The sequence below is a fragment of the Mixophyes fleayi genome, chromosome 3 (genome assembly GCF_038048845.1).
Source record: "Mixophyes fleayi isolate aMixFle1 chromosome 3, aMixFle1.hap1, whole genome shotgun sequence".
In the NCBI taxonomy this organism is placed as follows: Eukaryota; Metazoa; Chordata; class Amphibia; order Anura; family Limnodynastidae; genus Mixophyes; species Mixophyes fleayi.
Window position 1 is genome coordinate 173,432,231 of NC_134404.1, and position 19,936 is coordinate 173,452,166.

Here is a 19,936-nt window from a genome sequence, read left to right on the forward strand (position 1 = left end):
ACACAGCTAAGGCCAAGGTCTGGAATTGAACTCATGATCTCAGTGCTGTGAGGCAGAAGTGCTAACTAATATCTATCTATCTACCTATCTACCTATCTATCTATCTATCTATCTATCATACAATATTTAGACAAGTGACAACAGTTTAGATTTTATTTATTTGTTTAGACATATATGGCTATACTATACTGGCCACACATTGTAAAATCATTGTATAAGAGTAAAATTTGCAGAAAATCAAAGTTTGTTGATAAATTTCATTTGCATCTACATGATTAACACAATAAAAAATGTCAACATATAGCATGTGTGACATTTAGTGCTTGTAAGTGTTTGATAGATTCTGAAACAGAAAATGTTGATTAGTGGTGATTTATTCAATCTAAGAGGAAAGGTGCCTGGGCAGGCAAGATGTTTCCGTTGATTAATTGGTTCGCCATTGATCTCTCTTCTCATGCAAAAGACGATAGATGTCCCCTAATTTAGCCTAGACATAGAGTAAAACAATATGTTAAGCAGGCAAATATATTAGAATGGAACAATGCAGGACGAGAAGAAATACTTGTAGTGCCCTTTTAATCATAAATTGATTAGATCAAAATCCGTGTGTTCAAGTCACCCCTATGCCAGTTATACTTTTTTCATATAGCTATGAAACAATAGTATATCTCTCTTTAACAGTTTAAAATACATTTAACTCATTTGAGGATGATTTACCCAAGGTCCTTAGCCAGAGATGAATTCAGACACTGATTATCCATACAGTATATCTACATTTATTTGAAGATCTAACACATGGTAATGTAAAGTAAAGCTCCTTATTTAACAGTTTAAATATCACATTCAGCAATTCAGTTGTAACAAAACTGAGTAAAAGTCTGGTTTAGTTGTAAATTTGTAATCAAAACATTACTATTTCATAGAGCATATTAAAAAGTGAGGTCATTTTATTATATAGAATTAAAATTATGTATTGAATTATTATATGAATGTGCATTTGACACCACAGTCTGTTCTTCTTGGATGCCACTGCTCTTTCCAAGATCTCTCAGTCTGTAGGCTTCCGCTATCCTTCATTCGCCTCTTTGTATCATGATATTTCCTAGGTCACATTCAGCTCTGTTTTCACTAACACAGTCACCAAAGTGGACGGTCACTGCCTCCCACAAGATCAGTACACTTGTTCTAGCCAGGGGGACCACATGTTCATTGTTCCCCTGTTTTAGTAGGAACCAGTCTGGGTTATCTACAGCAGAACTATGGCTGTTTGAGGAATTTTTTGGGGGGAGGGGTGTGAGATGCTACAGTCATGGCCAAAAGTTTTGACAATGACACAAATATTGTTTTTCACAAAGTTTACTGCTTCAGTGTTTTTAGACCTTTTTGTTACTATGGTATACTGAAATAAAATTACAGAAATTTTATAAGTGTCAAAGGCTTTTATTGACAATTACATTAAGTTTATGGAAAGAGTCAATATTTGCAGTGTTGACCCTTCTTTTTGAAGACCTCTGCAATTTGCCCTGGCATGCTGTCAATCAACTTCTGGGCCACATACTGACTGATGGCCGCCCATTCTTGCCTAATCAATGCTTGGAGTTTGTCTGAATTTGTGGGTTTTTGTTTTTCCACCCGTCTCTTGAGGATTGACCACAAGTTCTTAATAGGATTAAGTTCTGTGGAGTTTCCTGGCCATGGACCCAAAATTTCAATGTTTGGATTCACGAGCCACTTCTTTATCACTTCTGCCTTATGGCAAGGTGCTCCATCATGCTGGAAAGGTGTTTGTCACCAAACTGTTCTTGGATGGTTGGGATAAGTTGCTCTTCGAGGATGTTTTGGTACCATTCTTTATTCATGGCTGTGTTCTAAGGCTAGGTTCGCACTGAACACTTTTCCGACCGACATGCTATCTTAAACGACTTTCCCTTCGACTGAAGGATCGGACGATTAATGCGTACACCCTAGTCACGTTTTAGACAATTAACGAAAGACCGACCATCCAGGAAGCGACTTTTCACTGCTATATTGTCGTCATCAAAGACTAGAAATTTGTACACACTTAAACGACTATGTAACGATATCCCCAAGAAATTTAAAATAAGGGTCAGAGAATGTTCAATACTAACCACCCCAAACTTCATAAAAAAGCTAAGGCAACACGTTTTCTTCATATATTCGCTAGCATGTGTACATTGTATGTTAGCTCTCCACCGCCAAAAAAAAAATGTTTTGCTGGCAGACATGTGCTATAAGCATTAATGCAATAGACATCTGCTATTGGTTTACCGCTTGAAGCACCTAATTACAAAATGAGTGACGTGTGAACACCATACCACGTGGGACTGGTACAGGCATCATAAATTAACATACACAAGCCCCCAAAGAAGTCGCAGTTCAAGGAACTATCGGCACTTGGTCGTGTATCGATCAGAAAATTATACACACTACATGATCATTAGGTGGATTGGATGGAAAATATTAACCAGTACGACCAATGAAATGAACCGACAATCAACACTTTAGCACAACTTTCGACCATCGTGTCACTATACAAAATAAAACAACTTCCGACCGAACGGTTGTATGCCGGTTGTTTTGCCCTATTATTGTACAAAAACACTTCAATGTGTACCTAGCCTTAGGCAAAATTGTGAGTGAGCCCACTCCTTTGGCTGAGAAGCAACCCCACACATGAAGGGTCTCAGGATGCTTTACTGTTGGCATGACACAGGACTGATGGTAGCACTCACCTTTCCTTCTCCGGGCCAGCGTTTTTCCAGATGCTCCAAACAATCTGAAAGAGGATTGATCAGAGAAAATGACTTTACCCCAGTCCTCAGCAGTCCAATCACTGTACATTTTGCAGAATATCAGTCTGTCCCTGATGTTTTTCCTGGAGAGTTCCTGGAGAGAAGTGCTTATTTGCTTCTTGACACCAGGTCATCCTTCAAAATTCTTCGCCTCACTGTGCGTGCAGATGCACTCACACCTGACTGCTGCCATTCCTGAGCAAGCTCTGCACTGGTGATAGTGGGTTCACTCACAATTTTGCCTAAGAACATAGCCATGAATAAAGAATGGAACCAAAACATCCTCCAAGAGCATATCCAGGCAAAAAGGAGAGGGGAGAACAGTGACTATTAAGCAAAGAACGGGCTTTTATTAAACATCCAGTAAATTTAATTAAAAAACAATATATATATATATATATATATATATATATATATATAAATATTATATATATATACATATAATATATATATATATATATATATATATATATGTATCTCTCTCTCTCTCTCTCTCTCTCTCTCTATATATATATATATATATATATATATATGTCGAAAAGATGCGTAGAGCACGCTACGGCGCAGAGGGGCGTACCCAGCCGCAACACGTGGCAACAACAGTTTTTTACACTTTTACACACATTCGCACACATTTGTAAATAGTACACATTAATTGTAGTTGCAGCACATAGTTATTTATGTCGAAATATAGTAGTATTCATGTTTAATATTATAAGTTATATGCATGTTAGTAAAACATATGGTTCAGGTTAAAGGAAATTTGTCATGTCTGGTATCATAATCCCCTATTCATCAGCAGTTGTCCGGTTCCTTCGCCGAAGAGATCGAACATTGCATACTCTAGTTAGCGATGTTAACGAATAAATGTTTAAGGTAATACTGACTATAAAATGCTAATAGACTAGTTGAGACTGGATTCTTGGCAGGAAAGTCGGAGCACATCCCCTGGAGAGATGACCCACACCTTTGGATATTTTTGTTTGAACTAGCCTATGATCTGCAACACCCTGGACCTTCCTGAAACCTGGACCAATAGAAGCAAGCCACATCATCTGCATTGTTTTACTGTATTTCTGACTGCATATAAGCAGGAGCTCTTCATCTAGTGAGCAGTCTTCTTCGACCACAGACTTCAGACCTGAATGACTGTTCACTGGATCCAGAGCGCCTGCGATAAGTAACGGCTGTACTTATTGTTATTTTGCTTGAATTATTCTGCTACTTTTTGAGAATAAATATCTGTGCGTTAGAAACACAAATCGAGATTTCACAATCATTATTGGATAGCGACAAAACGTGCATAACAATATATATATATATATATATATATATATATATATATATATATATATGTATATAAAAAATTATTCTCTTTAAAGTAAACTTAATAAAGCCCTTTCTCTACTTAATAGTCAATGCTCTCCCCTCTCCTTTTTGCCTGAATGTACTATTGAACAGCTTCACATGACTGAATGTATATCTGGAAAGGAAAATTCATTTACTTATCGTCCAGAGAACATGATGGGCTCAAGGGGATGTTAACCTCTCAACCCATCTAATCAATTCTGATGTCAGAGCTTTCTCATATTCTTTACCCAAAACAGGCAGCTGATGGAATTCCCTCTGTCTTCAACATGTCCGCATTGATCTCATTAAACCATTTCTCTCCTGTTCTACTCATAATCAATATTCTCAGGCTTATTTTGTCTAAGGCATTTATCACGTGTGGAATGCCAAACATGTTCATAAAATAATCTAACTCTTTTAGATATATGTCTTCTTGTTTTTACATCTTAAAACATTAACTCTTTAGGCACTGTTGGACTCTCGTTATTTATTCAGCATTACAGGGACTAATATTTTGTGCACTGAAAGGTAATAACCAATGTGTTTGTTCTCTGCATAAAATAAAATAAATCACATGGAAAAATACTTGAATAATCTCAGACAGAGCTCTGTATTTTTTTTTTAATTGAAAACATAAGCACACCAGTTGTATAATGTTTTCTCAGTCCATGAAACCTTTTGCTTCCTTTGGATGTTAAATGGGACTAGCACATTTCCAGCAAATCTGTGAATGCATGAACATGAAGTCATTTTAAACTGTATTTGTCATGCCAAGGCATAGGATATCTAGCATTATTAGCATTATATGGAAAGCTTGAGTAAAGCCTAATTCCAGTGTGCTATTAGTAGCACACACCATTCTGGAGAAATAGCTACAAGTCATCGCCGCTTTAAATTTCCTCTGCAAAGTCACCGAAATCAACGTTTTATACATTTACCCCCAGGATATTAAATAAGTTAAAATATGACCAATTTTTATTAATATTCATTAAAATGTCTAAGTGTCTCCTAGTTTCTAGAAGTAGAGAAATAAATGTAAAAACAATAGTGTTTTGGGGATGTGATTGATATAAACGTGAAATAAGAGTGAATTAAAATTGCAGAGTATTCTGCAATGATTTTGGTCTGTCCCTGCATGTTTTTCAAGGCATTAATAGTGCATCAGCATCCACACTATTAATGCCTTGAAAAACATGCAGGGACATACCTTATATATAGTCTATGAAATCAGGCAGACCAGAAATGTAATTTATCGATCAGCATAATTATCATGACACTGATCTAGGCATTCAGATAGCTCTGATAATAACTAATAGCAATCACTATTTTTCAACTCCTGAGAGAGATATTTTTATTTAATGGTTGGATTATTGCTTGTCACTCACCGGACCGTGAGTGCCTCTTCCCGGACATTTAGGAACCGTGGCCGTCCTCCATCCTGAGGGACTGCGCATGCGCAGCCCTTTCCATACCTCCAGTGTATGTTCCTTTAACTAAATTGGCAGATCAGGCAACCTCCCTATATTAAGCACCTGTGGTCAACACCACGTTGCCTGATCTTGGAGTCTCATTCCCCATGAGTCTCTGAAGGTGTTCCTGTGTTTCCTCGTTTATTCAGCCCAGCTGATTCCTGTGGTTTCCAAACCACTTCTACCTCTGTGGTTTCCAAACCACTTCTACTACTGTGGTTCCCATACCACTTCTACCATCTACTGTATCATCGTGACTGTGAGCTGATTCCTATCCGCTGCCTCCGTGCACTACAGTCTTCTAATCACTTCAACTCTACCATGTATCATTGGGACTGTTAGCTGATGCCTATCCGCTGCCTCCGTGCACTACACTCTTTCATTCACATCCACTCACCTGTTCATGATTGTGACTGCCAGCTGATTCCTATCCGCTGCCTCCGTGCACTACAGGCTTCAACCTGCAACTCGTCTGTGTTTCATCATCGTGACTGTTTGGCTGATTCCTATCCGCTGCCTCCGTGCACTACAGTCTTCAACCTGCAACTCGTCTGTGTTTCATCATCGTGACTGCTAGCTGGTTCCTATCCGCTGCCTCCGTGCACTACAGTCTTCAACCTGCAACCCGTCTGTGTTTCATCGTGACTGTTTAGCTGATTCCTATCCGCTGCCTCTGTGCGCTTCAGTCTTCAGCCCTTGTCAGCTCTCCCGTGTTTCCTTGAGTCTGCTGCCACTATTGCTACCCGCTACTCTCCGTGATCAACTGTTCCAGTTCAACTCTGCTCCGGTGTCCCATCGTTACTGCACCTGCTGGTTGCTATTGGCTACCTCCGTTTTCCCGCAGAGACCCGCTGCTGTTACTTCTCAGCGCTACTCATCCATCTACTGCTGATCCGCTCTCCACGCCTTCCTGAGTTCCCTGCTGGTCTACCTATCTGTGCGCTGCACCTGCTAGACCACCGCTTCACCCATCCAGGGACTTTGCATCCTGCCGGTCTCCTGCCGTTCAGGTATCTCTGCACTTCTGTCTGACTGCCTTCTCCTGAACCACGGTATGCATACTTCCCATTGACTGTGCTGTGTATTGCATACCTTGCTGGACTGTGTTGGTTCTCCTCTGGAGTGTACTATCCGCTGAGTCTATTGCCATCATTGACTGTGTTGGTTCTCCTCTGGAGTGTACTATCTGCTGACTCTATTGCCATCATTGACTGTGTTATCTCATGCCGGATTACTTCAAGAGACTTTCTATATTGGCAGTGTTGTTCAGTCATTTATACATTTATATTGTGCATATTACTGTGGATCAAAGTCAAGGTGCCCGTGTATATATTGTGTTGCAGTCTCTCCCCGTGCACCTCCTCACATATATATTCAGTGGTACAACTTGCTAGTGGCAGACCACTGACTCCTGTTTACAGTTTCACCTGTTCCAGTATCCTCTCACATAGCAGTGGTACAACTTGCTAACGCAGACCACTGACTCCCCGGATACCTCCACTTGGATTCCATTCCTTCACTCAGACAGCGGTACAACTTGCTATCCGCAGACCGCTGACTCTCTCACCTCCTCGTTTCTGTTGGACATTCCTCCTCACTATAGCAGTGGTACAACTTGCTACCGCAGACCACTGACTACCTTCACGTGTCCTTTGTCCATACAGTTCCTCGTGTATTACTACCTCCATATTGCCAGTGCTGCTAGTCATAGACTTTCCTGAGCATCTCATCATCTGCTATTTTCTGTTCCGTGATCACCCTGCTACCAGAGTACCCTATTACCATCTATACTGCTCTGGTAAGCCTATCACCTGGTGATCCCTGGGTAAAGACTCCTAGTGCCCGTGACATTGCTTCATATATGACAAGCTCTCAAATATTTAGACATTAATAAGAGATAAGACTGAAAACTGAATACAAGATCTGCATTCGGTACAATGATGCAATACATTAGCTATAGATATCTACTGTACAATCACTATATGGCATATTATGCAAATATCTCATGAAGACCTTCATAGGAGGAGCTGTGATGGCTGATTGGATACTACAGCTGCTTTTTTTGTAATCACTATATACTTTTTATGTTACCAGTATCCCTTTGCATATCATGTGGGTGCTTTGAATATAATTGTGGGTGCTTTGAATATAATAAGAGATGCTACATGATTATGGGTAAACTAACAATCTCCTGAGTTATGATATCCCTAATGGTATATATATATATATGGACATAGCAGCTGTGGAAATATCCATCTAAAATTAAATAAGAGGCATCATTTAAATACAAACTAAACTGTTTATTCACATTTATATCATTCACATCACCACACTATTGTGTTTACCTTTATTTCTTCAATCCAGGAGACACTTCTACAAGGCATGGACCTCGCAAGACCTCGGAAGGTGTCCTGTCATATCTGGCACAAAGACGTTAGCAGCAGATCCTTTAAGTCCTGTAAGGGGGGGGGGGGGGGGCTCCATGGCTCGGGACTTTTTTCAGCACATCCCACAGATGCTTGGTCAGATTAAGTTATGGGGAATTTGGAGTCAACACCTTAAACTCTTTGTCATGTTCGTCAAACCATTCCTGAACAATTTTTGCAGTGTGAAATAAGAATTTTGTCTTCTTAGTGCAATTAACAATAAGTGAAGAAGACATACACAAATAAAGGTGTTTATATACATACATTTATTATAGGTGACAACAGGGGTGTTTGCAATTGAGCTGCAATTTTAATTCACATTTATTTCACTTTAAATCATTTCGCTGGCTTCCTCGTTATCAGGATAATGTGTTATTTTTAACTACCAAATAAAGATTATACTTTTAAATATGCTCCACTTACATCCCAGAGTGCCCCTATATACACCTCTTTTCTTTGACCCATGAACCTTTCTATAATAGCCAGCATTAATTTGTGCTATAGTAGCTCTTCTGTGAGATTGGACAAGACGGGCCCACTATATTTATACAATGCACCTGCTAAAGTGGTTGTGTTAAGTTTTATTAAATAAAGATTAAGTGAAATATACAATTAGATTACGGATTCCAAAATATTTGCACACCACTATATATGTTTTTAAAGATTGGTAGAAAAGACACTTTTGCAAACACTAAATAATAAGATTAAAAGGATAGGTAAGGAGCTTAAAAATCAACTAATCTAACAATAAATTCTCAGAAACTGATCTCTTTCTGTATTTTTAGATGCTGAATTGGGATACTTAATATGTTCTATATGGTTATTTTTTTTTTTTTTTACAATATCTGATCCTCAGTATCTGATCTTAGTTTGTATAGTTTATGTGTGTAGCTACACAGTACAACTTCAATATAGTAATTTCAGTACCAGTTTTTTTTACTGAATATATTAACAAGTGCACACTACTGTTATTTTTGCTTTATGTTCTGTATGTAATTCTAAATATCTGTTTATACTTAAGATTTGAAAATGTTGTTTCTTTATGTGTGTCTGTCATGGAACATTCCCGATGTGGACTGAATATGCCAATAAAAATTGGCGTTAGCGGACCCATAATGTATAGTCTAATAGAAATGCTGGCCTGCACCAGGTTCCCCCACAAGAGAGTTATGGAGAACACACAACCCATAGCCCCTATGGCTTGCATCACTAAGTCATTGCTGATACAACCCAGGTAAATACAGGCCAAGTCAAGGCAAGCAGCAGCTTAGGTACAAACACCGATACCAGTTCAAGGCCCGAAGTATTGGAGATGAAGTTATTAAATTATAAATTACAGACTGTCAGCTCAGTCCTCCTATGGGTATAACATTCAATAGTAAATCTGACTGTGCACCACGGCTTCCTGTGGTACTGCAGCGGTCTCACAGCGGTGCCGGGGCCAGGGCCAGTAGTAAGACAGGTGGGGGACTACTTGGTAATTATTTTGACTTAGGGTTGCTTTAAAAAATTATGGAGACCTTAAGGGTGCCTCAAACTGAGAAAGTTAGGGATCCACCTGTATAATCCAAGGTTCACCCACACTACATTCAAATATAGTTGAAGTAATGAAAAGGCTTATTCCTCACATGGCATGGTTACAACTAAGTTGTCAAAGGAGAGTTTTTTTTAACCCTTACATATAGATACATTTATAAACAGAACAACCCATATCACAATATTAAATGATTTGACATTCAAGCCATTCAGGCTACTCTTGATTATAGTTAGACTGTGCTTGCCTTTGATGTACAATCAATTATATGTCCCTTAGTATGTACTAACAAAGCCCTCTTGTTTTGACTTATTATTTCAGTTCATGGTTGTAGCTATGTATTTTGGTCCGTCTTTAACAATAACAGGCCCAAGCCTAATGGGATCTCAAATACTGGGATCAAGAATTTGTCATATAAATATATAAGACCTTCTTTTACTCCTTTTGTAAATGTTAGGCCTTATGGATGCGGCTCTGTTTTTGTTAAGGTTGGTCCACACCTGTTTTCTGAAACTATATACTTGTTTTGCATTAGAATCTCATTTATAATCCCCTATCCACAAGGGACAGAGAGCACAGATGCAAAACCGAACAACAAGGCAGAGCATAAAGGTTACAAGCAATCAAACAAACTGAGTCAGTACACAGAAATTGAATAGGAGGTGTTAGGGTTCAGACAACTAAGGCAAAGAACCTGGGGCCTGATTCATTAAGGATCTTAACTTGAGAAACTTCTTATTTCAGTCTCCTGGACAAAACCATGTTACAATGCAAGGGGTGCAAATTAGTATTCTGTTTTGCACATAAGTTAAATACTGACTGTTTTTTCATGCAGCACACAAATACGTGATAGCTTATTTGTACACTGAAATTTAAAGTTGATATTTATGTGCTACATGAAAAAACAGTCAGTATTTAACTTATTTGCAAATCAGAATGCTAATTTGCACCCCTTGCATTGTAACATGGTTTTGTCCAGGAGACTGAAACAAGAAGTTTCTTCAGTTAAGATCCTTAATGAATCAGGCCCCTGTTGTATAGGCTAGGCCTGAGAGGAACAGATGGGTTTATAAATGCTGACCCTGTCCTTGAGAGAAAATAAGCTAATCCACAAACTAGCTTGGTGTCTGTGGTTCAATTCTTAATAATAATAATAATAATAATAATAATAATAATATGCAATCCGTCCATGTTAAATGTGCTCTAAATGTGTTTCCTTGGTTGATATATATGCAACCAAATTGGAAATTATGCTTTTGGTTGGTGTGAATTGTTCTGGTTTCTATCTTTCTATCTTTTATATTAAGCATGATATGGTCTTTGATATAATGAAAACATTTCATATTAAATATCCAGAACCCCTCTTGACCATTCACACTGAACAAGTTGGAAATCACTGATTTATGCTATGTTTATCAAGTATTTTATATTAAAATCATGGTAAAACTACATAATATAGCATTTTGTAAAGTGGAGTATTTATTTCAACTGTAAAATAATAAACTTAGAGTAAAAAAAAAACACATTTATAATATAATGAAAGTAAAGCATAAAAGCAAGCTAGAGAATACTGACCACAGTAATTAAATAGATAAAAAAGTGATTTTCTATTATCAGATTTATGAACTGCTCCAGCTTTTATAAACACATATTTGATCTTTGACAGACGCCGCCGCATATTAATTACAGAGTCAGAAAAGAAGCCGCATTCCTTTCTTTTAAAAAATGCAGCTCTTTGAAATAAAGTTCGTTCATTTTTCAAATTGGCTCTGGATTATGGCAGAGATAGGGTTGCTTGACTGTAGCCAAACACAAGGATTAATTTGTGAAACTAGAGCAGTTACTCAAATTGTTTATTATGTTTTCTTCGGTGTTTTGAAGAGTATCTCACAAACTATTTTAGTTAACATATTGTATTTCTGTAAACAATTCACAGAGTAATGCTTGATGAAGAAAATAAGTTTCCAAGAATGCAAGTCTTGATTTAGATTACTAAATTAAAAATAATGGTCATATATACTTTACAAAGATTGTTTTATGGTTTGCTCATAATATTTTAAAATTTGACCCTCGGGATGAGGAATAGATAATAAACTTCTTTTGTCAAAGGTAAATTTCCTTGATGCTTTATTTTACAAATGTAAGCAAACACTGTGGTTTATAGTGTAGTATTACACTTGTCTATAAAGCTTTTCTGGTAATTATGTACATAAGATCAATAGTTCTACTGGATGTTATTGTACATAGATGGAGGATTGGTGTTAAACATAATGTCACATTTCAGTATTTTAGTGCCACTTGGGTTTAATCCAGAGGCAAAGGGGTATTTTTCCTGGGTCCACATTACAGTTTCTAATAATGGATCCTAGAAAAGATCCTAAAGATCTTAAAATAAATATTAGGCCTCCCTAGTTGCTTGCCTAAGATCTCCTGGGTAAAATAAGAAATATAGAAAACAATTCTAACCATAACTGTAGTGGTCTGGTTATATTAATGGCATATTAGTATTGGGTATATTACTGTTGCTGCATGTGCATATTAGTGAGCAAACTAGTGCACATATAACTTCTCTTAGGCCTATTACTACTTCTGCCAGTGCTTATTTCTTAGTGTATTATTACTCCTGTCTGTCATGTTACTTGACATCTTCTTATTGTTTATCGACTTATTACTGATGATATTACTGGGATTGAAATTAATACTACTGAACATATTATTTGGAGGTATTATATGTTGCAACTGATATAAATTGACTACTGGACGTGATAGTACTGGGCAACTTGAATGTGCAAAATGTGTCTCATTAAAAGTTGCTGAGACAATAGCTACACCTTCTTGCACATGATACCACCTTGTTGTAAATACAGTCATGCACTTGTGCAGAAATCAAGGTGCTTTTTTTTGTGCAAACAGCCACGCACGGTACCACTAAAAATGATTTTGAGCGACTCGGCTGTTGTGCGCGTAGAGTCCTCCCCTGGGTACATGGTGTGCCACTGGAAGGAACTATTGATACAAAGACTCAAGAGTCATCACAGTATTAGATAAATAAGTAAAGAACATATAAAGAAATACAGAAAAAAAAAATACAAAACAGACACAATTCTTAGATACTAAAAAGTTAAATATTAAATGCAGTATGGGAGAAAGCCAGTTACACATTAAAAGGTGAGGAATGTCCAGCATATTTTAATATGCTGGAGCATTCCTCACCTTATACACTATAACCACTTTGCCAGGATATAGCCCTAATCATGGAGTATATAGAAGTTACTCTATAAATCATAATAAATCAGTATGGTGCATGGCTCCTACATCACTCTTTAGATATAGAATCAATAAGGACTCTTATACACAGATGCCTCCTCTTCTCCTGGTTCTGACGTGCGTTCATTGGTATAAATATGCAGCTAGATTGCATCTTAATACTAATGTACATTGGCATAGCACCAAAGCATTTAGTGTCTACATTAATTGATGGATAAACACGCACAAAATGATACATGCACTATTTTTCTATATTGATCTCTTCACTTCTCATTGGCACTGAAAACTGGTGTGTACAGACCTGCTTATTGCTATAGGGAACATGTTGCCTATTTTGAGGTGCATTCAAGTTACATTTTCATATAGCTGAATGCACCTCAAATCAAGCAAACACCAGCACAGAGAAAGTTCCATTATGTAAGAACCCTAAACGATTTCAATATATTTAACCACACATATGAAACAAATTAAAGGTATAATCCACTTTTTTATTTTATCGTAATATATGTTAAAGACATAAAGGACCGTTTGCCAAAATCTTTAGAGTAGAGTGTATGAGGAAAGTAAAGATTTACTTTCTTTTATGGGGATAGGCAAGAATGAACTTGGACTATATGCATGCCCTCAACAATGCATCAGCAGCCAATGTCAGCAGGTATTATATAAAGCCACCGGCATTGAGTAGATAAGACGTGACCATTCATTTAGACCTCATTTGTAAAAGGCAGAAATGAGCAATGCAAAAACTGACCTGTTTCTAAAGCCCTTGCTCCTGTTTTTACATTAAATATTTCTTTGTACATTTGGAGATAACAGCTTTACAGGCACACACAGAATTCTGCCGCTCAATGGGAGCGGCAGGCCGTCACCATTACCAGGTTTCCACATTTTATCTACAGCATACTGCAACTATAAAGTATTGTGACAAAGAGAGTGGCTAGGTATTTAGCAGACAGTCTGCAGAGCAACCTTGCAGAGTTACACATTTGTACAGTACTGCACATAGGTTAAAAATATACAGATGGAGGGCATATTTGTGACAAATTAATAGTAAAGAGTTTGATTTACCTTACATATTTTGTAGAAATTTTTTCAACAGCTAACAGAATCTGACAGGGTGTGCCCGCAGTGAGAGTAATTAAACAGAACACCTGCAGAGAACTCCTTTATAAAGGCAAGGTAGGAGTGTCACCTGTCCATCAATTTAGGGCAGTAGGAAGAGTGTAAACTATTTAAACCTGCCTTTTTCTTTTGTACAGTGAGACCAATGCCAGACAATGACCAGTGTCTAGGAAGTTGGTCTCTGTCTATTTAGCATTAGGGTCACAAAAACTGTGTGAAGCTTTATGTTGTTGATTACTTTGCCATCCTAGCAATAACGCAAAGTAAAAAAGCATGAAGCTGTTAATGTGTACATCACCAGGATGCCCATTCGACAATATATATTGAAGAACCATCAGCAGGGGTTTCATGAGAATGGGATTTCTGAGTGCAAGGGTACAACGAATGTAAATATCAAAGTATTTCCAAAAAAGTAAAGTGACAGAGCGACAAATAGTGAAAACATTATTTTTTGGTTGCAAACAATTGTTTGAATACTGGACATAACAACAATGCGACAAAGCATCAAATCTTTTTTTTTTTTCTAAGTAGCATTTTTGGTTTGTTCTCCAAATAATTTGCTAATATATAAAAACTGCTACACATTACATTTTGGACCCCTGCAATGCCGGGTGACCCTGCTTGTTAAAGATATACATCTTAATGGTGAACTGTATACATTTTAGTTGCAACCTTTCAACAGTATTTAGGTCTCTCTGTCATGCATACCTCAAGATCTTGTGATAGCTAGTATCTGCTGTTTAGCTTAATGAATGGTAGTGTCATTGGAGAGTGCTATAGAAATAAAGACATATAGACCAAGTAATCTTTTTTAATAACAAATAAACTAAGCTGCACTTACAAATGGCAGGAATACGTTGAGCAGAGAATAAGCTATAACAATATTGTCCAAACAATGCTGATCAGGCTAACCATAATCTGTGACCCTGTTACATGTTTCAGGATAGCACCATTAACAGGCAAATTGGAACAATCTATACCTGGCATTTCTAAATGTAACATGTCTTATTTAATTTATTTGTTGCTCATTTAATATTTACTGGAAATAGTGTCTACTTTTTTCATTGTTTTAGTACGTTTCTTATATCACTACCTGATATAAAAGGAACTATGATTGTCAAACAAGTAGTGCAGGGAATAAATTCTGTCATAACCCCTTCCAGACCTGGACACATGCCTACTAAACCTTCTGGTAAATTCAGCCCTGCCTATAACTTTCTCTAATTGTAAACATAATTAACAACATGCACATTAATATGTAATTTCTAGTGCATTGTTGGATTATTATAAATTATTGTCTCCTTAGCTCTTCACTTACTGTTAGGTACAATCAAATTATGATATGGTAACTCAGACTCCAGATAGATACTTGACATTTAGATCACCTCTTCACTACATTCTGCTTTATCCAATACCTGCTTCTTTGAACTCTAAAGTACACAGATATCCCATGACTCCACAAATATCATTGATCTCTATGAGAATATCTATCTCTCTACCATTTCCCTGTACAAAAACAGAACAGAGAGAGTATGGGAACAAAAATAGATATATGCACATGGCCTTACTCTTGGTATATACAAATTGGTTTTTTTTATTTATAATCTGAAATGTGTAGTTATGTCTTTGTCGGAATTTGGCATCACCCTCGGGATCAGCCCCATTTACCCTTCTAACCATTACTATTTACAAGGTGTACTCTTCAGCCAATAGTGACCACACACACTAGACAAGCAGTGACTATACACCAAAACAATGTCCTTCCCTTCCCGGCAAAGAGCCCATTCATGTAATTGTTGTACAATACAAACCCAATTGTCTCATGGATAGTGTACATTGCATAATCCATTCTATGGTAGTTAGTATATATTAAGAAAACACATTGCTAGGTGGCTACTATAATATAAAGGCCCAATTCTTTGGTGGCAAGTGAACAATACAGAGTTCATTTTCTGCTAGTTAGTGTACATTACATAGCCCATTGCTAGGTGATTAGTGTCTAATACAGGGCCAAATCTTTTAGGCCCAGTTTACACAACAAAGCCCATTCTCTGTCTGGCCATGTGTAATACATAACCCTTTCAATTGTGGCTGCTGTATAACAGAATGAGCAATCCCTGGTGGCCAGTGTGTAATACAGGGCCTAGACTTTGGTGGCCAGTGTTTGAACACAAACCCACACCTTTTTGGCCAGTGCAGAGTACAGAGCACAGTTTCTGATAGTATTTGCCCAGTGTTGTGTTGATCCCATAATGTCCAATGCCAGTTGAAAGCCCGGTCCCTGGTGTCAAGTGCCCAGTACAGAGCCCAGTTACTGGTGGCCAGTGGTCACTACAGTCCAGTACCTGGTGGTCTTTGCTTAGTGCAGAGCCAAGAGCCTGTTTGCTAGTGGTGTGATTATTGTCTGATTGCAGCTCTGTTACTTTTCCATTGAAACCTGGAAGTTAACCTAAACTCAGTAGAGAAGGGCAGGAATTTAAAATATATCAGCCTATAGTTAGATAGTGAACAGTTTCCTGTTCTCACTTGACCCCATCCTGCCCAAGTTCAGTATAGGAGAAGAAATGGAGCTGCAATCATCTTATAATATTAACAGCTGGTATTGCTGGCATTGTGGGGTATACTTTATTGTTATATTTATTAATTTATGTATCTGTGTTTCTTGATTTGTCCACATTTGTAATACAAAACTCAACTTGTACCCATAATACAATATGGGTGCAAATGAATCAATGGAATTTATTTTAGACTATCCAGATATTGTATAATTACCCACATTTTATAAGTGATCATTAATACATATAAACATTGTCTATGCAACATATACTCATATTCTTTGTTTAAGGCACATTTCAATTTTTTTATACTTATGCATTGTGACATGCCTATCTTAAAGCTAATAATTATATTATTATTTAGTTGATTCTCATGGCTATTTTCACATTTCAGTTGTGTGTGTTATAGCTCTGAGTTACAAACACCTCTATGAATGATGAATACATCTTTATGAAAGTTATTTTTGTGACTGACTTTCAGCCAATGACCCAGGCAAATAATATCATTACTAGATGGAAATTACACAGTTTACAAATGGAATTTTGTGACAAGCTAGAGACCCACTAAACACATGAAAATTCAGCCCCTATCAATAACCAAACTTTAATTATACACCAAAGAATTTGATGTAGTGTACAGAAGAAGACCTGTGTCATATTTATGAAGCACTTCAATCAATTGTTTGTCAAATCCTTCAAAACATACCTTGTTTTGCTGTAAGCAAAATGTACATGTAATGATTTGTTTTCAGCACTTTGCAGGCACCCAGGGAACAAGATTTATTGTATGCTACTTTTGAAACGTTTTTTTTCTTAACTGACGTGGTTGGTAGTCTCGTAGAATATAGTATTGAGCTAATTAGCGAATTGTATTTTAGTCAGTAAGATACAAAATTCAAAGCACAAAACAAAATGCCTTTAAACTCTTGAGTTACATCCATCTGCTCCCAGGCAAGTATCCACATGATTGGATGCACATTACAACTGGGCACTGATGGAACTTGAACTTGTATGCTTTGCGAGTCTTCTAATATATTTTATTTATAAAGTCATATTCATGATATAGTGTACAGCTTTGCCATAAAACAATGTTAACTTCTTAGGTTTGGAAGTGAATAGGTAACATATTGAAAACGATGTCACTAAATTAGCAGGTAAAGTATATGATAATTATTGTTAGTATCCTTGGCACCGTTTCTATGCTGGTATGGCTGAGGTTTGGATGGGCAAGAGGAAGCATTGTTCTTGTTCACAGGAAGCTGTGCCTTCTCTAATTGGCTTCTCTGATGTCAGTGGAAATTGTATATGAATCCTATCCAACACTAATAACTGTACATCTGCTAGTTTAACAGAATAAAATGTTTGTGATCAGCATACCTTCACAAACATTAGATAATGACTGTAAAGGATTCACAATATCTGATTTAAAATATGGCCTTTTTTTTATTAACCCTTTATGGCTTCCAGGTGTTTGAAACTTTTTACATTTAGACGTTATTAGTTATTATATTTCCAAAGTACGCAAACATTCTATTGCTTTTATCAATTGTGCTGTGTTTTCCAACATATTATCAAGTGTCAGGTATATGCTTATATTAAGACTGTAATGCACGGCATAATAACATTTTTCATTATTAGATTTAGATTTAAACAATGGCATTTCTATTTCTTTTTAAAGTGCATTTGATAAAGGTCAGAGCACATTTTTGTTATTCAATCATAACTTAAATTCATTATTTCAAATTGGTCTCTTTCATTATGTAGTTACAAGCATAGCAATAAGCAAAAGTGATTCAGTATTTGTCCAGAGTGAAACTGTTATTGAAAAAGTTTAAAGTAACAGTTGTGTTTTCATGGGAAAATATGGTATTCTTTCTGTATACTTCTTAGTGTATATAATTTAAAGCTACATTTCACAAAGCCACATTGCACTGACACCATAGCCAGACATATTGCTGCATGTACGGGGAGTTTCAGAAGTGAAATTAAGTCGGCAGAAAGCACAGGTTGGGTATGAAATCCTGACACTTAACCTGCTGACATGTTAATGCCGACAGATTAAATGTTGGTATTTTCCCCGACACAGATAAAATACCAATATTGCGATTGCTGACCATTAAAATGCTGACAGTCAAAATGCCGACATTCAATTGGCAATATCAGCGGGTCCAGCAGCTATACTGGCAGCACAAGGGTTAATATGGGGAAGGGGGTCTGGCTTTTTTAACATTTATGCATTTATTTTTAAGACTGTTTACTGCCGGCGGCATTGCGATTTAATGTTAGCATTGTGACTCTCAGCATTTTCACTGTCGGCAATCACAACGTCGGTATTTTACCTGTTTCGGGAAATTGAAGTACCGGAATTTAGCCTGTCGACATTTTCATGTTGGCAGAATAAGTGTCGGTATTTCTTCTGTTACAAATAGGATTACTACGGGAAACCACAGGATTAATGCAAGCTTCAGCACTAAAGATCTTAACAAAACTTAAATCCAAACCAATGTATGTTTATCCTAATTAAATACACTAAAAATGTTTAAAAGAAATTCCAGCCTACAGGTATTACTTCTGTAATACACCTAAGGATATGTGAAACCTGTTCAGTAGAGTTAAAACTACTACAAATTATTATTAATACTATTATACTTATTATTAAAACTATAATTGTTTCCCCATAACTTTAATGAGTGTGAATCATGATGATAAAAAGGGTGAAGTAAATAAATAATGGCAGCATTGATGATAGCAGTGCATCTAGCTATCTCCTTCAATTGATACTGAACTAATCTGCTACAATAATACATTCATATTTGATGTATGAGTTCAGTTTTCCCAATAGGTAATTCCATTAAATCCATTCCCTTCATTAACAACTATATACAGTATAATGTATTGTGTATAAGAACATAGTGGATGCTTTTATATTTAGACTTGCTTGGTAATTGATATATTAATTAATCCTAACCTGACCAAGCTACTTTAGGCTCTCGACAAGAGATATACAGTTATAGACTTTTAAATGCTTTAACAGCAATTATATGTTAGCTTTATGAGCAGTCTAATGTTTATGGCATGCAATTCAATAAATCTCTGGCCAACATGAACCAAGTTATTTGTGTATTAGAACTCATTATTATATTTTATTGGGTAATTTTCCAAACTATTCCTTTATTTATTTTGAACTATTAAAATTAAACAGCAGTAAAATATTTTCTTTTCCATATAGTATGGTTGGTACAATTCTGTTTCCATATCTTAATAAAATAAGTGATTCTTAACTTGTAGATAAATAGGTAAGCAGAATGAAATATAGCACAAAGGGAAATAAAGAAAACATTACTATTTAATATTACTATTTCAATTGTTTATAATTAAAGAAAAACTGTCAACTACCAAC